We start from the raw sequence: 20,524 nt of genomic DNA on the forward strand, positions 1-20,524 counted from the left end.
TCTTCGTAGTATTACACACAGTCTACCAGATCTTATTGACTGGATTTGGTACTTTAATTATCGGGCCCTTTCCGAGGGTCTAGGATAACTAATGAAGAATTAAAGATATCATCGTAGTATTCGTGCTGTCCCGAGTAGAGTGGCATTCTGTAGTTGATGTTTTTGTAATTTTATTGATGCCCAAAGTGTCAAGATGGTGTTCAAGTTCTTTTGGTACTGCACCAAGGGCACCAACAACTATTGTCACCACTATTGTTTTCTTTTTCCAGAGCCTCTCAATTTCAATCTGAAGGTCCTTGTATTTAGTTATTTTCTCCAATTGTTTTTCATCGACTCGTTTATCCCCTGGGATTGCAATATCAATTATCAGAACCCGATTCTTAGCGATGACTAAGATCCGGCATATTGTATGCTAAATGCCTATCAGTTTGTACTCGAAAATCCCAAAGGATTTTTGCCTCATTTTCTGTGACCTTCTCAATTGGATGATTCCACCAATTCTTGCTTGCTGGCAATTTGTAATTCTTGCAAAAGTTCCAGTGGATCATCGCAGCAACTTTATTGTGTCTTTCCTTATAATCAGTCTGCGCAATTTTTTTACAGCTACATACAAGCTGCTCAACCATCTCATCCGCTTCCTTGCATAACCAACACTTACTGTCTTTCTGGGTCTTATCAATTTTTGCTTTATAACATTTGTTTGTAGTGATTGCTCCTGGGCTGCAAAAATGAGACCTTCTGTTTCTTTCTTCAGTGTCCCCTTCTTTAACCACTGCCATGTTGTGCTATCGTTGACTTTCGATTGTATGTCATTAAAGAACTGATCATGCAATGGTTTGTTGTGCCATTTTTCCTGTCGATTCTTCATCTGCTGTTCTTTGTATTCGTCTGATGATTCCTTTATTTTCAACAGTCCTGTCTTACTCACTTCCTGTAGCATTTCTTCTTGGCTTTCATTGATGTACTCCGCCAATGCTCGTTTTTCTTTTTCAACAGACTGACTTGCAACATTCCACATCCACCTTCATTTCTTGGCAGGTACAGCCTATCAACATCACTTATTGGGTGCAAGGCATGATTGATGGTCATTATTTTTCTCGTTTTCCAATCCAACGCATCCAATTCTGTGTTGTTGTTGTTGTTGTTGTTATTGTTGTTATTATTATTTTATTTATATCCCACTCTTCCGCCAAGGAGCCCAGAGTGGTGTACATGGTTATGTTTATACCTGTATAGAGTTCCTGTTTTGAGTGTGGCAGACTGCGATAAACTTAATCTAGTAAAGTGTGTACTATTTACCTTTCAGACCCTTGTTACTCCAGAATATGGTTCCATACTTTCTGCATATCAAGATGTATTTGAAGGCTTAGTATTTGTTTGCCAGGGGAACATGATATCCAAATCAACCCTGTCATCCATGCATGCAGGAAAGTGTCATTTGCACTTTGTGATAAGCTTAAGGAAGAGCTTCTGAGGATGGAAGCATTACGTAGGGGCATAGCTAGGGGAGACGGGGCTCATGTTCACCCCTTTCCCCGGAGGCCCTTTGAAATGAGGAAGATAAAGAAGAAAATAGGGAGGGGTGGAGCTTGGGGGCCTTCAGGAGCTGAAGTTTACAATAAGACAATCCATGGATTTATGAACATATTGATGGAGTTGACACTTCAATGGATGACACCATTGTTTGGGGCACAACCAAGTCAGAATATGACCTGGAGCTCCTGGAGGCAAGAAGATCTGCAAATTTGAAATTAAATAAAGACAAATGTATGTTTGGAGTGACTGAATTCACATTTTTGGGAGACGTTATCTCTAGTGCAGGGGTGATGATAGATGAGAAGAAGATTGAGCCCATTGTCATGATTCCACAGCCTCAATCAAATATATTTGGGTATGGTAAATTATCTGGGAAAATTCATACCCAACATGTTCAATAAAGCTGCACCACTGCGGGCCTTGCTTGAAAAAATGAATGGTGCTGGGATGTACAGCAGGAAGAAGCATGGACTCTTTTGAAACAAGAGCTGAAGGAGACTCCTGTGTTAAAGTTCTTAACCCCAAGGAAGTCAATCAATATTTCAGCAGATGTCTCACAGTTTTGGTTTGGTGCAGTGCTTCTACAAAACCATGATGATCTGTGGCTACCAGTAGCTTATGCATTTAAAATGCTGACAGATGCTGAGACCAGGTACGCATAGATTGATAAGGAATTGTTAGGAATCCTGTTTGCATGTGAAAGATTTCACCAGTTTACTTATGAGCAAACAGTGTATGTGGAAACGGACCACAAACCACTGATTGCACTGTTTGGGAAGCTATTGAATGACTGTACCTTTCACATTCAAAGAATGATGCTGTCATGGCTCAGACCTCAAACCACTGATTGCACTGTTTGGGAAGCCATTGAATGACTGCACCTTTATTTATTTATTTATTTATTTATTTATTTATTTATTATTAAAACTTTTATACCGCCCTTCCAAAAGGCTCAGGGCGGTTTACATTAAAACACCATTAAAATCAATTAATCATTAAAACAAAAATTATAAAACATAAAACAATAATTAACAATTAAAAACATCATAAAACAACAATTAAATATTCAGAACTATTTAAAAACAAGTTTTAAAAAGCTGAAAAAGCCTGGTTGAAGACGTGTGTTTTCAGGTGTTTTCTGAAAATTGCGAGAGATGGGGAGGATCGTATCTCAGCAGGGAGCGCATTCCACAATCTCAGGGCAGCAGCCGAGAAGGCCCATCTCTGTGTAACCACCAAACGAGTTGGTGGCAACTGGAGACAGACCTCCTCAAGTGACCTCAACGGCCGGTGGGGTCATAGTGAAGAAGATGCTCTCTTAAATACCCAGGGCCTAAGCCGTTTAGGGCTTTATAAGTTATAACTAGCACTTTGTATTTTGCCCAGAAACCTATTGGCAGCCAGTGTAACTCCATCAACAAAGGAGTAATGTGGTCTCTCCGAGATGACTCAGAGACCAACCTGGCTGCCGCATTCTGAACCAACTGAAGTTTCCGGACTACGTACAAAGGCAGCCCCACGTAGAGCGCATTACAGAAGTCCAGTCTGGAGGTTACCAACAAATGTACCACTGTTTTGAGGTCACTGGTCTCAAGAAACGGGCGCAGCTGGCGTATCAGCCGGAGCTGATAGAAAGCACCCCTGGCCACCTCAACCTGAGAAACCAAGGAGAGACGTTGATCCAGAAGAACTCCCAGACTGCGAACCTGTTCCTTTTGGGGAAGTGTGACCCCGTCTAGAACAGGCAGATCAACACCGTCTCTAGAGTTCCAACCCCGCACAATAAGTACCTCCGTCTTATCTGGATTCAGCTTCAGTTTATTCTCCCTCATCCAGCCCATTACTGCTTCCAGGCAGGCATTTAGGGAGGATATGCCAGCTCCTGAAGAAGTTGACATGGAGAAGTAGATCTGGGTATCATCAGCATACTGGTAACACCCAGCTCCAAATCCCCTGATGATCTCTCCCAGCGGTTTCATGTAGATGTTAAAAAGCATTGGAGAGAATATGGAGCCTTGAGGGACACCATACTTAAGCTCAGATTTTGAAGAGCAACAATCTCCAATCGACACCATCTGGAATCTGTCCGAGAGGTAGGAGTGGAACCACTGTAAAACAGTGCCTCCCACCCCCAACCCCCTCAGACGTTCCAGAAGGATACTATGGTCGATAGTATCGAAAGCCACCGAGAGATCCAAGAGCAGTGCTTCTCAACGTTTTTGGAGTAATGGACCAGTACATTATTCATGCACAGTTTCCTGGACCAGCAGTTAGTAAGGGGGCCGCCCCCTCAACCCAAACCCCACCTCGGGCACCCCCCAAAAAACAATTTCAGGCCGCGCTCTAGAGCTCATTTCCAGGAAGTCCTCACTGCTGGATAATGTTCATTTCGAGGCTCCCTGGAAGTGAGCTCCGGAGAGCTTCCTCTGGCTCCTGCTGCCCCAAAATTCTTTTTTTGCGGGGGGTGGTGTGATTTTTTATTAGTGATGCCTCATGGACTGGTACCCAACGCTTCGTGGACTGGCACCAGTCCACGGACCGGTGGTTGAGAAACACTGTCCAAGAGGACCAACAGAGTCACACTTCCTCTGTCCATTGCCAATTGGAGATCATCCATCAGTTCGACCAAGGCAGTCTCCACACCATAGCCAGCCCGAAAACCAGTTTGAAATGGGTCTAGATAATCAGTTTCCTCCAAGACCGCCTGGAGCTGAGAGGCCACCACCCTCTCAATTACCTTGCCCAGCCATGGGAGGTTGGAAACTGGCCTATAATTGCTCAACTCTGAGGGATATAACGCAGGCTTCTTTAGAAGAGGTCTAATAATTGCCTCCTTAAGACAAGGAGGCATCCTTCCCTCCCTCAGAGAAGCATTTATGATTTCTACCAGGCCGCTTACAACAGCCTCCCTGCTAGATAGAACAAGCCATGTTGGACAAGGATCAAGAGGACAAGTGGTAGGCCTCACTGCTCCAAGCAGTTTGTCCACATCATCAGGAGTCACAAACTGAAATTGATCCAGTCGAATCGTAGAAGAGGAGTTGTCAGACACCTCTAGTTCAGACATCAAATTAATTGTGGAGTCTCCATCTAGGTCGGCCCGAATCTGAGAGATTTTTTCTGCGAAAAATTCATTAAACACACCACAGCGGGTAACTGATGCCTCCAAATTCTGGTTGAAGGGAGAGGGAGCAGATACTAGTCCCCTCACAACCCTGAACAACTCCACCGGACGTGAACTCGCAGAGGCAATACGGGCAGAAAAGAACCGCTTCTTTGCTGCACATATCGCCTGAGCATAGATCTTTAAATGTGCTCGATGTCATAATCTGTCGGACTCGAGTCGAGTTTTTCTCCACTTGCACTCCAGTCGCCTACCTTGCCGCTTCAGCCCCCTTAACATTAAATCCATCCAAGGCGTCTTGGAATCCTACCGGATCCAGTAACCTCTTTGGGCAGACCATTCTAATAGGCCCCTCGCCCCTGCGGAGGTGGGAAGTGGTTGTAAGTCCAACCTTAACCAGATGGTGGTCCGTCCATGACAACGGGGAAATCGTAGGAGTCCCCACCCACGGAACACCACCCTGATCAGAATAAAAGACCAAATCAAGCGTGTGACCTGCAATATGCGTCGATCCAGAGACCACTTGGGATAGGCCCATAGTCGTCATGGCGGCTATGAACTCCTGAGCTGCCCCGGACAAACTGGTCCCAAAATGAACATTGAAGTCCCCCAGCACCAAAAGTCTGGGAGACTCCAACGCAAGTTCTGCGACCAAGTCCGTGAGCTCAGTAAGGGATTCCGCTGGGCAGCGGGGCGATCGATACACCAGCAGAAGTCCCAATCTATTCCTGGTCCCCAAACTCAAGTACACACATTCGATATGGTCCGATACCCTAACAGGGACCCTGGTAAGGGAGATGTTATCCTTATAGACCACAGCCACTCCACCTCCCCGCCCACGTCCCCTCACCTGCTCCTCTACATAATATCCTGGCAGGAGAAGCTGGGACCAAACTGGACCACTAGCCTCCCCCAACCAAGTCTCAGTAATACACATCAGGTCGGCCCCTTCATCCATGATCAAATCATGGATGAGTTCTGATTTATTTTGGACTGACCTGGCATTGCAGAGGAGCAAGTTAAGGTTATGTGGGATGTTGGCAGTGCTCCCCAAGGTCAGAGAGCTGGCAGGACAGCCGGAAAGGGGAACAGCTATTAGATTTCTGACCACCCTTCCCCTGGAGCAGCCTGCTGACCTGCCAGCGTTTCTGCTTCTATTCCCCACCACCACAGGAATAGCTGCCCCACCTTCAATGAAGGAACTCCCTGCCTCCCCATCTCCAGACAAACCCACACACATTACAACTTCAACCCAACCTCAGCACAACTTAAAACTGATTGAACAGAAGTCCCACTATTGAATGCCTCCCTCTATACAAATGGTTGGACAAAGTGTCCAGCCCTCACCCTCGTTTCTCCCCCAAAGTGGCTCCCCCAAAGGGGCAACCCTTTCACATTCAAAGAATGATGCTGTCATGGCTCAGACTTCTGAGTCAGAAGAGTCAGAGGAGGAGCGGAAGGACTTGGTTGGGAGAACAGGCTCAGAAGCACAGCAGGACGACTTGGCTGTGAGAACGAACTCTGAAGCTGAACTGGAACGGTAGCAGACAGGGGAATCTGGACAGATGACAGAGATGAGGGCTGAGGAGACTGATCAGGAGGAAGCTGGAATTTCACCTGTGTTAAGAAGACGTCTCAAGAGAAAGGCTCAGTGGGAGACACGCAGGCGCAAGATCTCACAGGAGAGGAAATAGAAATGCTGAGTCAGGAAAGCCTGATTTGCTGCCGGTTATCTTGAGCCCGATATCAAGCAGATGCTGTTCATAAGTCAGTACTGTCAGCAACGTTGTTTTCCGCAGACAGTGTTGGTTGTACTTTAATTGTTCAACCATTCTTGTTTCAGCCTATCCTTGTTCTGTTCCTTCCTTGCTCCTTTATTTCAGTTATCGTAGAGGGGGGTACCTAGTTTAGTTTTAAGGGACTTTATTTTGGCTTATACTACTTTTATCTTTGAGAGTCTTTTTTTTTACTTTGGTTCGTGCAGCTAAGTTGCTACTCTTATCTATAGAATTTCCATTGTGACTCACAGAAGTGGAGCTGGAGGGATCGTAAATCCTGTTGGGTCAGCCGTGCCAACAGATTTACGACAGATGCTTAAGCTGCAAAAATATGACTTATAGGTGTCCTACACACCAGTTAAATACATGTTCACAGCAGGTGAACTATCAAGGGCCACAAACCCATCTATGCAGCCCGAGGAAACTGCACAGACTGAAGTGCAAGCCTGTGTTGACAGGATAGTGCAGTCACTCCCTATAGCAGACAGGAAAATGCAACAAATCAAACATGAAACAGATGTTGATGGATCAATGCGATTACTGTGAGAACAGATTTATCAAGGGCTGGCCAGAGAATCGCAGCCACTGTGATCTCACCATAAGAGACTACTGGAACTGTAGACATGAACTATCAGTAATGAATGGGGTTGTTTTCAAAGGCAACAAAGTGGTGATTCCATTGAGTCTCTGACATGACATACTTTAGAAGATTCATTAAGGCCATTTAGAGATTGGAAAGTGTTAAGAAAAGAGCACAGGATGTCATGTTTTGGTCAATGACCAATCAAGATATTTCCAGTACTGTAGAAAACAGCTCCACCAGTTGAAATATCAACCATGCCAACAGTCTGAGACCCTGAACCCACATCCCGTGCCAAAGAGGGCATATGAGAAAGTTGGAACTGATTTGTTCACATGGAACTCAACTACGTATCTGATAGTTATGGATTATTATTCCTTATATCCTGAGATTTGCACTTTGTGCAGTACTAGAAGCACATCAGTTACTGCCAGCTTGAAAGCAGTATTTGCAAGGCATGGAATTCCTCATGATATTAAGAGTGACAGTGGGCTCAAATATTCAAGTTAAAACAGTTTGCTAGGGAATGGTACTTTCATCATACTACCTCTAGACCACATTACTCCCAGTCTAATGGTCTTGTGGAAAGATCAATTCAAACACTAAAAAAAAATGCTGCAAAAAAAGGATGGTGAAGGAGACCTCTAACAAGCACTTTTGGTTTACCACAGTACACCTCTGGACAATGGCTACTCTCCAACACAGTTGTTAATGGGCAAGAGGATATGCTCCACACTGCCCATAGCTGATGCCCTGTTGATGGGTCATGATATTGATGGCAGTAAAAGAGAGAAGAAAGGAAGCCCTGAAATGATGTCAGAAACAGTACTTTGACAGGAGGGACCGGGAGCTTCCAGGACTGAAATCAGGAGCCTGTGTTTGTATAAGGAACCATACCTCCAATGTTTGGGACCAGCAGGGCACTATTAAACAGCTAGTGCTACTACGGTCTTATTTGATTTAGAAGGACCAAGGAGAACTTTATTGGCATAACCAGAGAGATCTTCAAAGACTACCAAAAGGGCTTCTATATGGTATCGGAAATGAACCTCAAAATTGCTCTCCATTAACTGGTTTGCCTGCAAGCCAGAACAGGCAGAAAAACGCCTGGGACATCCATAAGAGACCACGGATAATGACAAGGGAGTGCAGCCACTCCGGCGATCCCAGCAGTGAAGGTGAAGGACCCCAATGAGACTTATAGAAAGCTGCAGAAAAGTTTGACATAGGGCAGGGCCATGGGTAGTAAGGACCCACTCCAGAGTGAAATGCTAGTAACCTCTCCTCTGTAGAAGTACTTTAGGCAGATGGCTTTCTTGTTATTGTTGTTTGTTAAGCAGGGGGAGATATAATGTAATTTTGAGATTATCCCTGACACAGATCAACAGGGAAGGTGGAGCCTATTCCACTTAGAACCAGTTTGTGCAGTTTGTGCACTTAGAACCAACTGTGCACTCAGCACAGTTTAGTTTTATTCTCTCTGCAATAAAGAAGTGTTATTTTCTTGTTCAAGTGCCTGTCCTTCCAGAACCCAAATCATTACAAGCGTGATACAAAGTCCACATGTATTGTCCTTGTACAGCTATACCTTTGTTCTGAACAAGAAGTTCTAAATAGAATGAATGGAACCTACATTCTGCTTCTTTTAACAAGATGACTCTTATTTAGGACCTCTTCCCACATGCTGTGAATTTATTTTGTATCTGACTGTCAGCACATCATTTACAAAGGGGTAGTGTCTATACTTTGAGTGTCTGTCATCTTGAACCAATATGGTGGATTGGCAGAAAAAACACCCCCATCAGGGTCCCCTAGAACCTTCTCCCATCTGCTGTGAATTTGATTTGTATCCAACTGTCAACACAACAGTTACAAAGTATACTTTGAGAAGCCGCCATCTTGAAATAAGATTTTGGTCCCCTAAGATGTCTCCGATGTGCTGTAAATTTGGTTTGTATCCAACTGTCAACAGAAGAGTTAAAAGGGGTTCTTGCTTATAATTTGAGTGGCCACATTGAAACAAGATGGTGAATTGACAGAAAAATACCACCATTGGGTTAAGATTCCCTCTCATTTGTTGTGAATTTGGTTTGTATCAGATTATAAAGGCAAGAGTTATTAAAATGGGGGACATACACACACCCAGTCATGGTGATCTCATAAGCCTTCTTTCCTTTAGAAAATAGGCTACAAAATCAAATTTGCTGCATTAATACATGTGACCCTTTAAGTCCATGGTTGAGCAAGGTGATTGAGTGGGTGGTGGCTTCTCAGCTCCAGGCAGTTTTGGATGATGCAGATTATCTAGACCCATTTCAAACTGGCTTTCGTGTGGGCTAAGTGGTTGGGACTGCCTTGGTCGGCCTGATGGATAATCTCCAATTGGCTATCGACAGAGGGAGTGTGACTCTGCTGATCCTCTTGGATCTCTCAGTGGCTTTTGATATCATCAACCATGGTATCCTTCTTTACAGCCTGAGAGGGATGGGATTGGGTGGCACTGTTTTACAGTGGTTCTGTTCCTACTTCTCTAATAGATTCCAGATGGTGTTGCTTGGAGACTATTGCTTTGCAAAGCGAAAACTGAAGTATGGAGTTCCACAAGGCTCCATACTGTCTCCAATGTTCTTTAACATCTACATGAAACCTCTGGGAGAGATCATCAGGAGGTTTGGTGCTGGGTGTTATCAATATGCTGATGACACCCAGATTTACTTCTCCATGTAGACCTTATCAGGAAATGGCATATCTTCCCTAAATGCCTGCCTGGAGGCGGTAATAGGCTGGATGAGGGATAACAAACTGAGGTTGATCCAAAAAAGATGGAAGTACTGACTGTGGGGGGTCGGGACCCAAGAGATGGTTTAGATTTGCCTGTTCTGGAGGGGCTTACACTCCCACTGAAAGATCACGTATGTAGCTTGGGAGTGCTCCTGGACCCAAAGCTCTCTCTGGTTTCTCAGGTTGAGGCGGTGGCCAGGAGCGCTTTTTATAAGCTTTGGCTGATACATCAGCTATGTCAATTTCTAGAGGTAAATGATCTTAAAACAATGGTACATATGCTGGTAACCTCCAGACTTGACTACTGAAATGTGCTCTAAGTGGGGCTGCCTTTGTACATAGTCCAGAAACTACAATTGGTACAGAATGCGGCAGCCAGATTGGTCTCTGGGACAACATGAAGGAACCATATAACACCGGTTTTGAAAGAGCTGCACTGGCTGCCAATATGTTTCTGGGTGAAATACAAAATGCTGGTTATTACCTTTAAAGCCCTTAACGGCTTGGGACCAGGTTATTTAAGAGAGCACCGCCTTTGTCACGAACCCTCCTGCCTTTTATGATCTTCTGGAGAGGTCTGGTTACGGTTGCCATCAGCGCGTCTGGTGGCGACCCATGACTGGGCTTTCTCTGTGGCTTCCCCAGGGCTTTGGAATATGCTCCCTACTGAAATAAGAGCATCTCCTTCTCTGTTTGTTTTCATGAAGACCCTCAAGACTTTCCTTTTCTCACAAGCTTTTAATTAGAATTGTAATAATGTTAATAATTTGTTTTATATTGTTTTTATCATGTTTTATGTATTTTAACCTATGATTTTAATGTTGGGATTTGTACACCGCCTAGAGATTTACATATCAGGTGGTATAAAAATATGATAAATAAATAAATAAATAAATAAATAAATAAATAAATAAGTGTAGGAGGGGAAACATGTAGACAACAAATGCATGACAATGTTGCGTGAACTCCTACAAGGTGAAGAATGTGTGACAATTCCAGATTAAACACCCTGGCTGACATCCTGACTAATGAACTTCTTGGTTAATGAACAAAGCTGCGCCAGCACAAGAAGATCACATAAGCCCAGTTCAGATATTATGTTGTACCTACATTCAGATGTCTGTACACTGTGTATCTTTTAGTTATTTTATGTTCAATATTTATGCCTGGTAACATTCTAAAGTTTTTAATTTTGTTTGGCTTATGGCCGTAAATAAAATGATTCCGATGTCTGTACACAGGGTACATGTTTTTGTGTGAATGACTGTACCTGCGCTCATTTTAAAAATGAAGCTGGGTACAGGCCCCCTGAAATGCAGGATACAGATAGGAAGTGGACTGCTGTAACTGCAGTCAACATCTATATATTTAATTCTCTTAAACTTACCCATCGCTAATCCCATGTGTGGCAGCTCTCGCGAGAGTTCGTGAGCAGCTGCCAGACTAACAACGGGGACGGGGAAAAAATAGGGATGCTGCAAGCAGGGGTGGAGAAGTGGGCTGGGCCCATGGGGCGAGGGGAGAAACGGGCTGGCTGGGAAGCAGATGCACAGATGCTCTGTGCCCAGCTCAGCTAATAATGTATGAATAACTGTACCTGTGCACAGATCTGTACCTGTATCTACTGTACAACTGTAGTATGAGTGTTAAACATAATGTGTGAATTGGGCTGTAGTTGTGCTAAACGCAGGGATTTGCTTAACTGAACAGAAGTTCCCTTTGAAACAAGCCACCTGATGGCACAGCAAGGAAGCAACCTGCCTCAAGAGCAGGAGACTGTTGGTTCGAATCTCCACTGGTGTGTTTCCCAGCATATGGGAAACTCCTATATTGGGCAGCAGTGATAAAGGCAGTTGCTGAAAGGTATCATCTCATACTGCATGGGAGAAAGCAATGGCAAACCCCTCCTGTTTTCGACCAAGAAAACCACATGGCTCTGTGGTCGCTAGGAGTTGGCACCGACTCGACAGCACAACCTTTCCTTTTTCCTTTCCCTTTAAAACAAATGAGGCGCACTTGTCTTGCTCTTGTGCAAGTGTTGCACAACATTAGTTTGAAACACAGGGTTGTTGTGAGGAGAAACCTAAGTATGTAGTACACCGCTCTGGGCTCCTTGGAGGAAGATATGACAGGGGCCCAGAGACAAGATTTTAAAATGCCCCCCCCCTCACTGAAGCTCAGCTCATGAAGTAAAGAAATCTTAAATTAGGCTGAATAGTGGTAACAAAAAGCACAGATAGATATAGATACAGATACAGATACAGATACAGATACAGATACAGATACAGATACAGATATAGATATAGATATAGATATAGATATAGATATAGATATAGATATAGATATAGATATAGATGTGTGTGTGTGTGTGTATGTGTATGACCTATGTGCCACAATAGAACATCATCCTAAATTATTTTTAAAAAGGTTTTGTAAATTGTGGATGATGCAAGTCATTTAATGGTACTAGAGAAAGACATGCTGTTCTGGTAGTTCCAGGTCTTAACACTCACATCAGTTTTGGAGGATGAATACAACTGAAGAAAGCCTGGGCGGGTGCGCTGCTGGGGAACTCAGTCATGTGACTTGCCTCTGGGGGCCCCCCAGGGCAGTGAGCCCCAGACAACTGTCTCTCCTTGCCCTATTATAGTTACGCCCCTGGGATATAAAATGTAACAACAACAACAACATTGACAATAAAATCCAGCCATCCCAGGTCCTTGGGAAGGACTCGATGTCTGGATAAAACAAACCAGTCAATGACACCTGTCTGACTGTGTAAATAAATAATAAAGAAAAATAATAATAATAGTGCGCCTTTGTAAAGAAGCAGGTGAAACCGTGGACCACCTAATCAGCTGTTGTAAAAAGATCACACAGACTGACTACAAACAAAGGCATGACAAGGTAGCAGGGATGATACACTGGAACATCTGCAAAAAATACAAGCTACCTGTACCCAAAGATTGGTGGGACCATAAAATTGAAAAAGTTGTAGAAAATGAAGATGCAAAAATATGGGACTTCCGACTACAAACAGACAAACATCTGCCACACAATACACCAGATATAACTGTAGCCAAGAAGAAAGAAAAACAAGTTAAAATAATCAACATAGCAATAACAGGGGATAGCAGAATAGAAGAAAAAGAAACAAACAAAAAAAAATTAAAAAAAATACAAAGATCTACAAATTGAAATTGAAAGGCTGTGGCAGAAAAAGACGAAAATAATCCCAGTGGTAATTGGCGCCCTGGGTGCAGTTCCAAAAGACCTTGAAGAGCACCTCAACACCATAGGGGCCACAGAAATCACCATCAGCCAATTACAAAAAGCAACTTTACTGGGAACAGCCTATATTCTGCGACGATATCTATAACAACAGCAACAACATTGACAATAAAATTCAGCCATCCCAGGTCCTTGGGAAGGACTTGATGTCTGGATAAAACAAACCAGTCAATAACACCTGTCTGACTGTGTGTGTAAATAAATAAATAAATAAATAAATAAATAAATAAAAAGCTAGCACAAGTAGCTAGCACAAAAGCTTATCACTGGTGCAATATCATTCCTCAAGTGCTCCATTAGGCAGGATGTCAGCCCCTGTCTGGAAGTGCCCTATAGCCATGATTCCTGTGCTTGTGCCTTGAGGGTGGCCCTTCGAGGAGGCGAGGTGAGGCAGTTGTCTCAAGCAGCAGATTACTGGGGCATCAGTGAGGCAGCAAGATGCCCTCCTGCCCTGCTTTTAAAAAAGGGCAGGAGGGGAGTACAAGAGGGGAGTGTAGCATGTGTCTCCCAGCCTCAGATGCTCAGAGGTCTTGAGCTGCCTGCCACTCTTGAGGTATTCAGGATTCCACATAAACTTCTGGCTTCGGAGCCGTGGAACTCTAGTTCTGGGCTGCCTGCCTGCCTGCTGTTCCAGAGATAGACTGGTGATGTTGCTTGTGAATGGAGAAAGAGAAAATGATGAGGACAAGCGAGTGAAAGAGGGACGAGTGGATGAAGAGAGAATCAATGGCAAGTAAATATATTAATTAACAAGACTGTTAGTGAAGAGCAGAAAAACCAAAGCAGGGGGAAAAGAACCTCTCTGAATATAAAACTGCAGTGTAGAATTGGAGAGGAAAGAGAGGAATTGTGTCTCTTCCCCTCCCCATCTTGGCTGAATACACAGATCCCCTGACACTCATTAATCTGGTTAATTTGATCTGATTGTTTTAAAAAAGCACTTTCAATATTTGAATTTCCTAATCCCAAAGCCAAATCTCTCAGCTGGTGTGAAGCAGCCTCATTTGGTGGGTTTTGCACATAGGGCTCGATCCTGCACCTGATGAACCCCACTGCATTATGGAGGACCACATGAAGACAAGATGGGATGTTCTGGGGACCAGGAACATAGAAACCTGGCTTATACCAAGTCAGAACATTGGTCCATCTAGCTCAGTATTGTCTGCTCTGACTGGCAGTGGCTTCACCAAGGTTTCTGGCAGGAATATTTCCCAGCCTTACCTGGGTGTTTTTCACACAGGGCTTTTAGCTCACATCTCCTCTGGAATGGAAGGTGTGTGTTCACATATCGGCCAGATTTACTCCGAAGTCCCTTTGAGCTATTGGGGAGCACTTCACACACAATTCAGGTTTTTCATTGTGTATCAGAGTGTCGAATTATATCTGTTTTTTTTTTAAAAAATCCACTTTTTGTGTTGTTTTTGGCCAACTCCAAACTTGCAGTAAAGCCTCACAGTAAGCTTGCAATAAAGCCTGCTGTGCAAAAAATGCCATGGAGATGTCAGGGAGTGAAACTGGGACCTACTGCATGCCAGCAGATGCTCCACCACTGAGCTATGGCCCCATCCCTAGCTACAAACCCACCCCCTGTCCTTTATACAATTACAGTTAATTCAAGGAGACACTGCTTCTCTTGGGGCACATTCTTACAGTCTGTTTACCATTGATTCACTGCAGAAATTAGCACGGGGTATTTCCTTACTATTGGAAGGCTCTCACACATTTTAGCTCCATTTTACAACTGGTAAGAAAATTATGCAATACTGAATCATCCCAAATAATTTCCAAACTCTCTACAAACACCTACCACTACCAAGAATCTGTACCATCTACAAATATTAAGGGTTTGGTAATTAAGGAATGGTAATAAACTGCAAGCTCTGCCAAGCTTTTGCACAAGTTCCAAGAACAATCTTACCCGCCCCCCCTCCACTCACCCAATAAACACACTCCTGCAGCTTTCCACACTACTTCCTAGTGCAATCCTATCTGTGTATGCACACTGAACAGGGACCTTGCACTGTTTCTGTAGTGCCACCTGCTGGCAAGCTCTTGAATTCTAAGAAAATTCTAAGTTCTTTTTGGAATGCATGAGCTGGCCAGCAGGTGGCACTGAAAAAATCATACGAGCTCCCTGCTTGGTGTGTGTACAGAGGGTACAATATTGCTAGGAAGTAGCACAGATACATGCAGCATGTTTACAGAGAATAAGATAACAATTGGAGTTTGTGTAAGAGCTTTGCGGATCCCATACTTTACTGCTGCCTGGAGAGACCCTAAGCAAGGGAACTGGCCAGTGGTCCACCACTGGATTTCTACCTACCTTCTGTCTACCCCTGGTTTAAGCTACATGCTCTCTGTGAACCTTCATATTCAACACACTATAGAGATGGGGAGGAGAGCATTCTGGAGAGTACAGGTTGAATCCAGCAATGGCACAGTGGCAAGGATGATTGTGATGTGTGCATAGGAATGTTTAGTAGCGTCTATGGGAGTAAGGAAAATTCAGAGTGAAAACAGCATGTGTGAATGCACGTGTGCTTGCAAGTGATCATTCAAGCCCTGGTTGTTTTTAGAGATCAGAAACTGGAGAAGCATCCCCAAACTGCTGAGTGGGAGGAGAGGCAAAGGTAGAAAGAAGCCAAAAGCTGTCTCTGAGAGGAGTAGACAAATGGGCCAGAAGTAATCCAGAAATTAGCCTTGGTGATCACCTGAATCTGTGCTGCACCATGTTAGACTTCAGATGGCAGAGGGAGACTTACTTTAGTAAATACTCATCCGTACCCCGCAAAGAGAGAGCCATTATGGTATAAGGAGCTATGGCTGAATTAGGGCAGTGTTCTTTATTGCAAGGCCCAGGAGCCAGCGACGGCTCCATCAACCCTAAAGCGAGGCTCCCCTCCCCAACTAATTTTAAGCCTGTGCAAAGCTTCAGCTGAAGCAGAATACTCCATATAGTTCCCTTGCCATCAAGCAGAGGCAACTGTTAGGAATATAGGGACATAGGAAGTTGCCATATACTGAGTCAGACCATAGGTCCATCTTGCTCAGTATTGTCTACATAGATTGGCAGCAGCTTCTCCAAGGTTGCAGTGCAGGCAGGAATCTCTCTCAGCCCTACCTTGGAGATGCTACCAGGGAGGGAACTTGGAACCTTCTGCTCTTCTCAGAGCAGCTCCATCCCCTAAGGGGAATATCTTACAGTGCTGACACATCAAGTCTCCCATTCATATGCAAGCAGGGCAGACCCTGCTTAGCCAAGGGGGCAAGTCATGCTTGTTACCACAAGTCCAGCTCTCTTCCTCAACCTTTCACACCATGAAGTGCCATTCGGAGGCTCTTGTAGGGAAACAGAGCCCTGTCAAACCCCAGCACCATCCTGGAAGGTGTGCTCAGAGTGCTGGGAAATGTAGTTCTTCCCAGCGCTTTCACCATAGAGCCCTACAAGGAAAGCACTGGGAAGGATTGCACTTCCTAGCACTCTGATAATGTCTTTCTCTTAAGATGCCACTGGGCAGGGCTCTGTTTCTCTTACAGGCTCCCTGGGGGAAATGCAGCACTGAGTGGAAGTCAGCATGGTGGGAAATGGCTCTCGCATTGAAGGCTTTTTGCCAAAGTGGCCCCTGCCTGGAAAATAGGGAAAATAATTGAACTAGGGCCGCTGGTGGTTTCCACGGTCAAACCCCTCTCGGCCATGAAGCCCACTGAGTGATCCTGGGCCAGTCAGATTTTCTCAGCCTAGTCTACCGCACAGTTTGTTGTGAGGAAAAAATAGGGAGAGGGAAAGAGCCATGTAGAGTGCCTGGAGCTCTTCTGAGGAAGGCTGGGATATAAACAAAATGGGTAAATGTCCTCCATGTTGGATACTATATGTCAAGAAGCTTTTGTGCCTAGCTTCCTGGACATGCTACTTTTCTATGTGCAAGGATTTTTTATTTTGTATGGAAGGACGTTCAGTCACGTGAGCCTCCACCTACTGTCCGGAAGAGTCCAGTCCAGTCACAGGTTTACCATCTCAATGAGAATTAAGTCACAGAGAGACAACTAACTGAATGCTGGAAAGCCCAGCATTGGGGACTGACCTCTGCTGGTTGGTTGGCTGGCTGGCTGGCCAACCAGTGAATGACATTCATTTGAAGGCCAATCAGAACCCAAGAAAGGCTAGCTTCCACATGGCAGGAATGTGATTTGCAAAGCAAGCCTTCTGCTTTCGTTGACTTCCTTGGAATTACTGTGGGATGGAACGTTTTAACCACAGACCTGAAGGATCCACAGCGGAATGCCACAGACCTGAAAGGGAGTGTTACTCTTTAATATGTGTTTTCTATTCACATTCACAGATGTCTGTCATAATGCGAGGCATTTGATGAACATACGTCTAATATTTTTAATAGAAAGCTCAACACGAAACATCATAGAATTGAAGGTGTAGTGAGAATGCCAAATGAATGAGTCATTTCTGTGGGGACTGTTGAGATAGCCCACAAGATAATTTGTGGTTATAGATATATATAAATGTCAATACACTATTGTGGAATCCAAAGTGCGCACTGTCATATCCAGGTGTTATAAATTAGTCCAGTTTTATTACTCTGTCCCAGCTATACATGAAGAATGTCAAATCGTGGGGAGGATCTAGTCCGTACATAAAGTGTCCCATACTGAGCCAGCCAAACCCTCTGATACCACTGGCAAGTCAGCACCAGTATCTGTGTCAGGCAGGGGTTCTCAAACTTAGGTCTCCAGATGTTGTTGGACCATGGCTCCTTTAACCCCTAGCCTTCAGGGATTGGGGGTGGAGATTATGGGAGTTGTAGTCCAACAACATCTGGGGACCCAAGGTTGGGAATCCCTGGTGTAAGGAACTGGGCATACAAACCATGGAAGAGGCAACCAACAATGGGCTGATTCCTGCTGTGGAAGCCAATGACTGCTGTGACAGACAGGGCAGAGTGCCAGAAGGGATACCATTAGTATCTTGAAGTAGGGCTGGTCCAAGATGTCTTGCTGCCTGAGGTGAAGGACAATATAATGTCCATCAGCAGGCCATGTTGTGAGAAAGGGAGAAAAATTTCTCTCCATCCACTCTTTCTACTCCATGGATAATTTTATACACCTCTATCATGTCTCCCTGTAGCCACCTCTTTTCCAAACTAAAAACCCCTAGATGCTGTAGCCTTGCCTCATAAGGAAGGCGCTCCAGGCCCCTGATCATCTCGGTTGCCCTCTTCTGCATCTTTCAGTTCTACAATGTCCTCCTTAAGATACAGTGACCAGAACTATACACAGTACACCAGATGTAGCCGCACCATAGATTTGTATAAGGGCATTATAAAAGTAAAGTAAAATCATGGCTTTATACCCAGGCTTTTATATGAGTGTTTTCTTGTTGCTGCTGCTTCAGTGCTGTGTTTCATGGTTTTATTGTGCATATATTTTTAAAACTTTTTAACTAGATTTGTATTTTTGTCTTATATTCCAATTTAATATTTGAGTGGTTTTAACTATTTGATAGTTTTGTATTTATTTTTTTTAATTATTGTAAACTACCTTGAGATTATTTTAATGAATGGTGGTATATAAATCTAACAATAAACAAACAAACAAGCTAAAGAGAAGAGAAGCCTGTTTCCCCTTCTGTTATAATGGAGGAGAACTTCTCAGCTGCAGATGTTGGCCTACAACTCCCATAATCCCTGGCTATTGACTACTGTGGCTAGGGATTATGGGAGTTGTAGTCCAAAAACAGCTGGGGGGGCAAAGTTGAGTAGACCTGCTTTAGAGCTTATATAGGGGGCTGTGGGGGTCAGTATATGGCATTGGTGAGAGGCAAGCGAAAGGGTGCAGAGCTTGGAAGTGCCACGATGTGGTATAAACCGAAGGTGGCAAGAACTCTGCTTCCTGGATCAATGGTAAAAATAGCCAGGGGGTGTGTGTGTGCTAAAACTGTGAAGGCGTGATGGGATAAGGAGTTCTAAAAAAGACAAATTATTTATACTGTGTCTCACATCCACATGTGATGCAAAGAGAAAGAGAGAGAAAGAGAACTGTAAAGACTCAAAGAAGCAAAAGAACGTTGTGAAGATTTGACTGCACAGCTTCTCTAAAGGAAGGGAGTGAAGGGAGGTGGGAGGTGTAGGCGTCCTACATTTTGCATGACCAGAAAACCCAGATTCTTTAATTGGGATTGATCTGCATAAGTTTATTGGCATAATTCATGTTGGTTTCAAAGGATGAGGTTTTTTGTAGCGTTTGGAATTCCTTTCTAGCAGGAGTTCCCAATCTTAGCTCCACAGATGTTGGATTGTAGCTTCCAATATCCTCAGCATTGTGCTGGGGATGATGGGAGTTGTAGTCCAACAACATTTGGGGATCCAAGCTTGGGAACCATTGTCTTATAGAAAATGAGTCAGTGGAAAGTAACAAGGAATCTGTAGGTGGGTCTTGGGTTCTCTGGCAAAACACACATTTGTGTGTGTGTGTGTGAAGTTGTACACATGAAGCTGCCTTATGCTGAGTCAAACTATTGGTCCATCTAGCTCAGTATTGTCTACACTGGCTGGCAGTGGCTCTCCAAGGTTCCAGGCAGGGCAGGGGTCTTTCCCAGCCCTGCATGGAGGATGCCACAGATTGAATCTTTGACTTTCTGCCTGTAAAGTGTGTGATCTGTCACTAAGCAATAGCCCCTCGTCTTCAAGTTCAGTTTAGGACACCAAAACATAAGAAGACAAAACCCAGATTTGGGCATGGCCCTTTGCCTAATCTGCTAGTCTACATGCAGGGAGCTGTCCAAGATTTTACACCTCCCACCTATGATCTCGAAGTGGTACAGTCTGGAATTCTGCCATCTTAGACTACTTCCTTATTCTGCACAATGGGTAAGTAAAGTAAAGTTGCGCTGTCGGTGTCGACTCCTGGCGACCACAGAGCCCTGTGGTTGTCTTTGGTAGAATACAGGAGGGGGTTACCATTGCCTGCTCCCATGCAGTATGAGATGATGCTTTTAATTTGAACCTAATGATTGTGGTTTTTAATCTGACAACTTTTCCCTTCTTTTTTCTTTTCTTGTTTAATTTAGTTAATTTTATTACTTTAATCGTATCTTGTAACTATCTTATTGTTGTGAGCCACCCCGAGCTGTAGTGCACTGGAGGGGACGGGTATAAATATTATTAATAATAATAATAATAATAATAATAATAATAATAATAATAATAATAATGCTTTTCAGCACCTTCCTATATCACTAATGCCTGATATAGGTGTTTCCCATAAATATACCAGTGGGGATTCGAACCGGCAACTTCTTGCTCGCTAGGCAAGTTATTTCCCCGCTGCGCCATTAGGTGGCTAGATTGGCACTAAAGCTCTCCTTGCCAGCCAGACCTCCATCTCCTCCTGAAGTTCTTCTGAGAACTTCCTGTCCCCATCAAG

At 44.1% G+C, this 20,524-nt stretch overlaps 1 protein-coding gene across 2 annotated transcripts in view; it reads right to left on the reverse strand.

Moving 5' to 3' along the window:
* The window catches only part of TTYH1 (tweety family member 1), a 110,367-nt gene that overhangs the window by 86,227 nt on the left and 3,616 nt on the right, over positions 1–20,524 (reverse strand). The gene's annotated exons all lie outside the window — the stretch shown is intronic.

Source organism: Hemicordylus capensis, chromosome 6 (assembly GCF_027244095.1).
Source record: "Hemicordylus capensis ecotype Gifberg chromosome 6, rHemCap1.1.pri, whole genome shotgun sequence".
NCBI classification, from domain to species: domain Eukaryota; kingdom Metazoa; phylum Chordata; class Lepidosauria; order Squamata; family Cordylidae; genus Hemicordylus; species Hemicordylus capensis.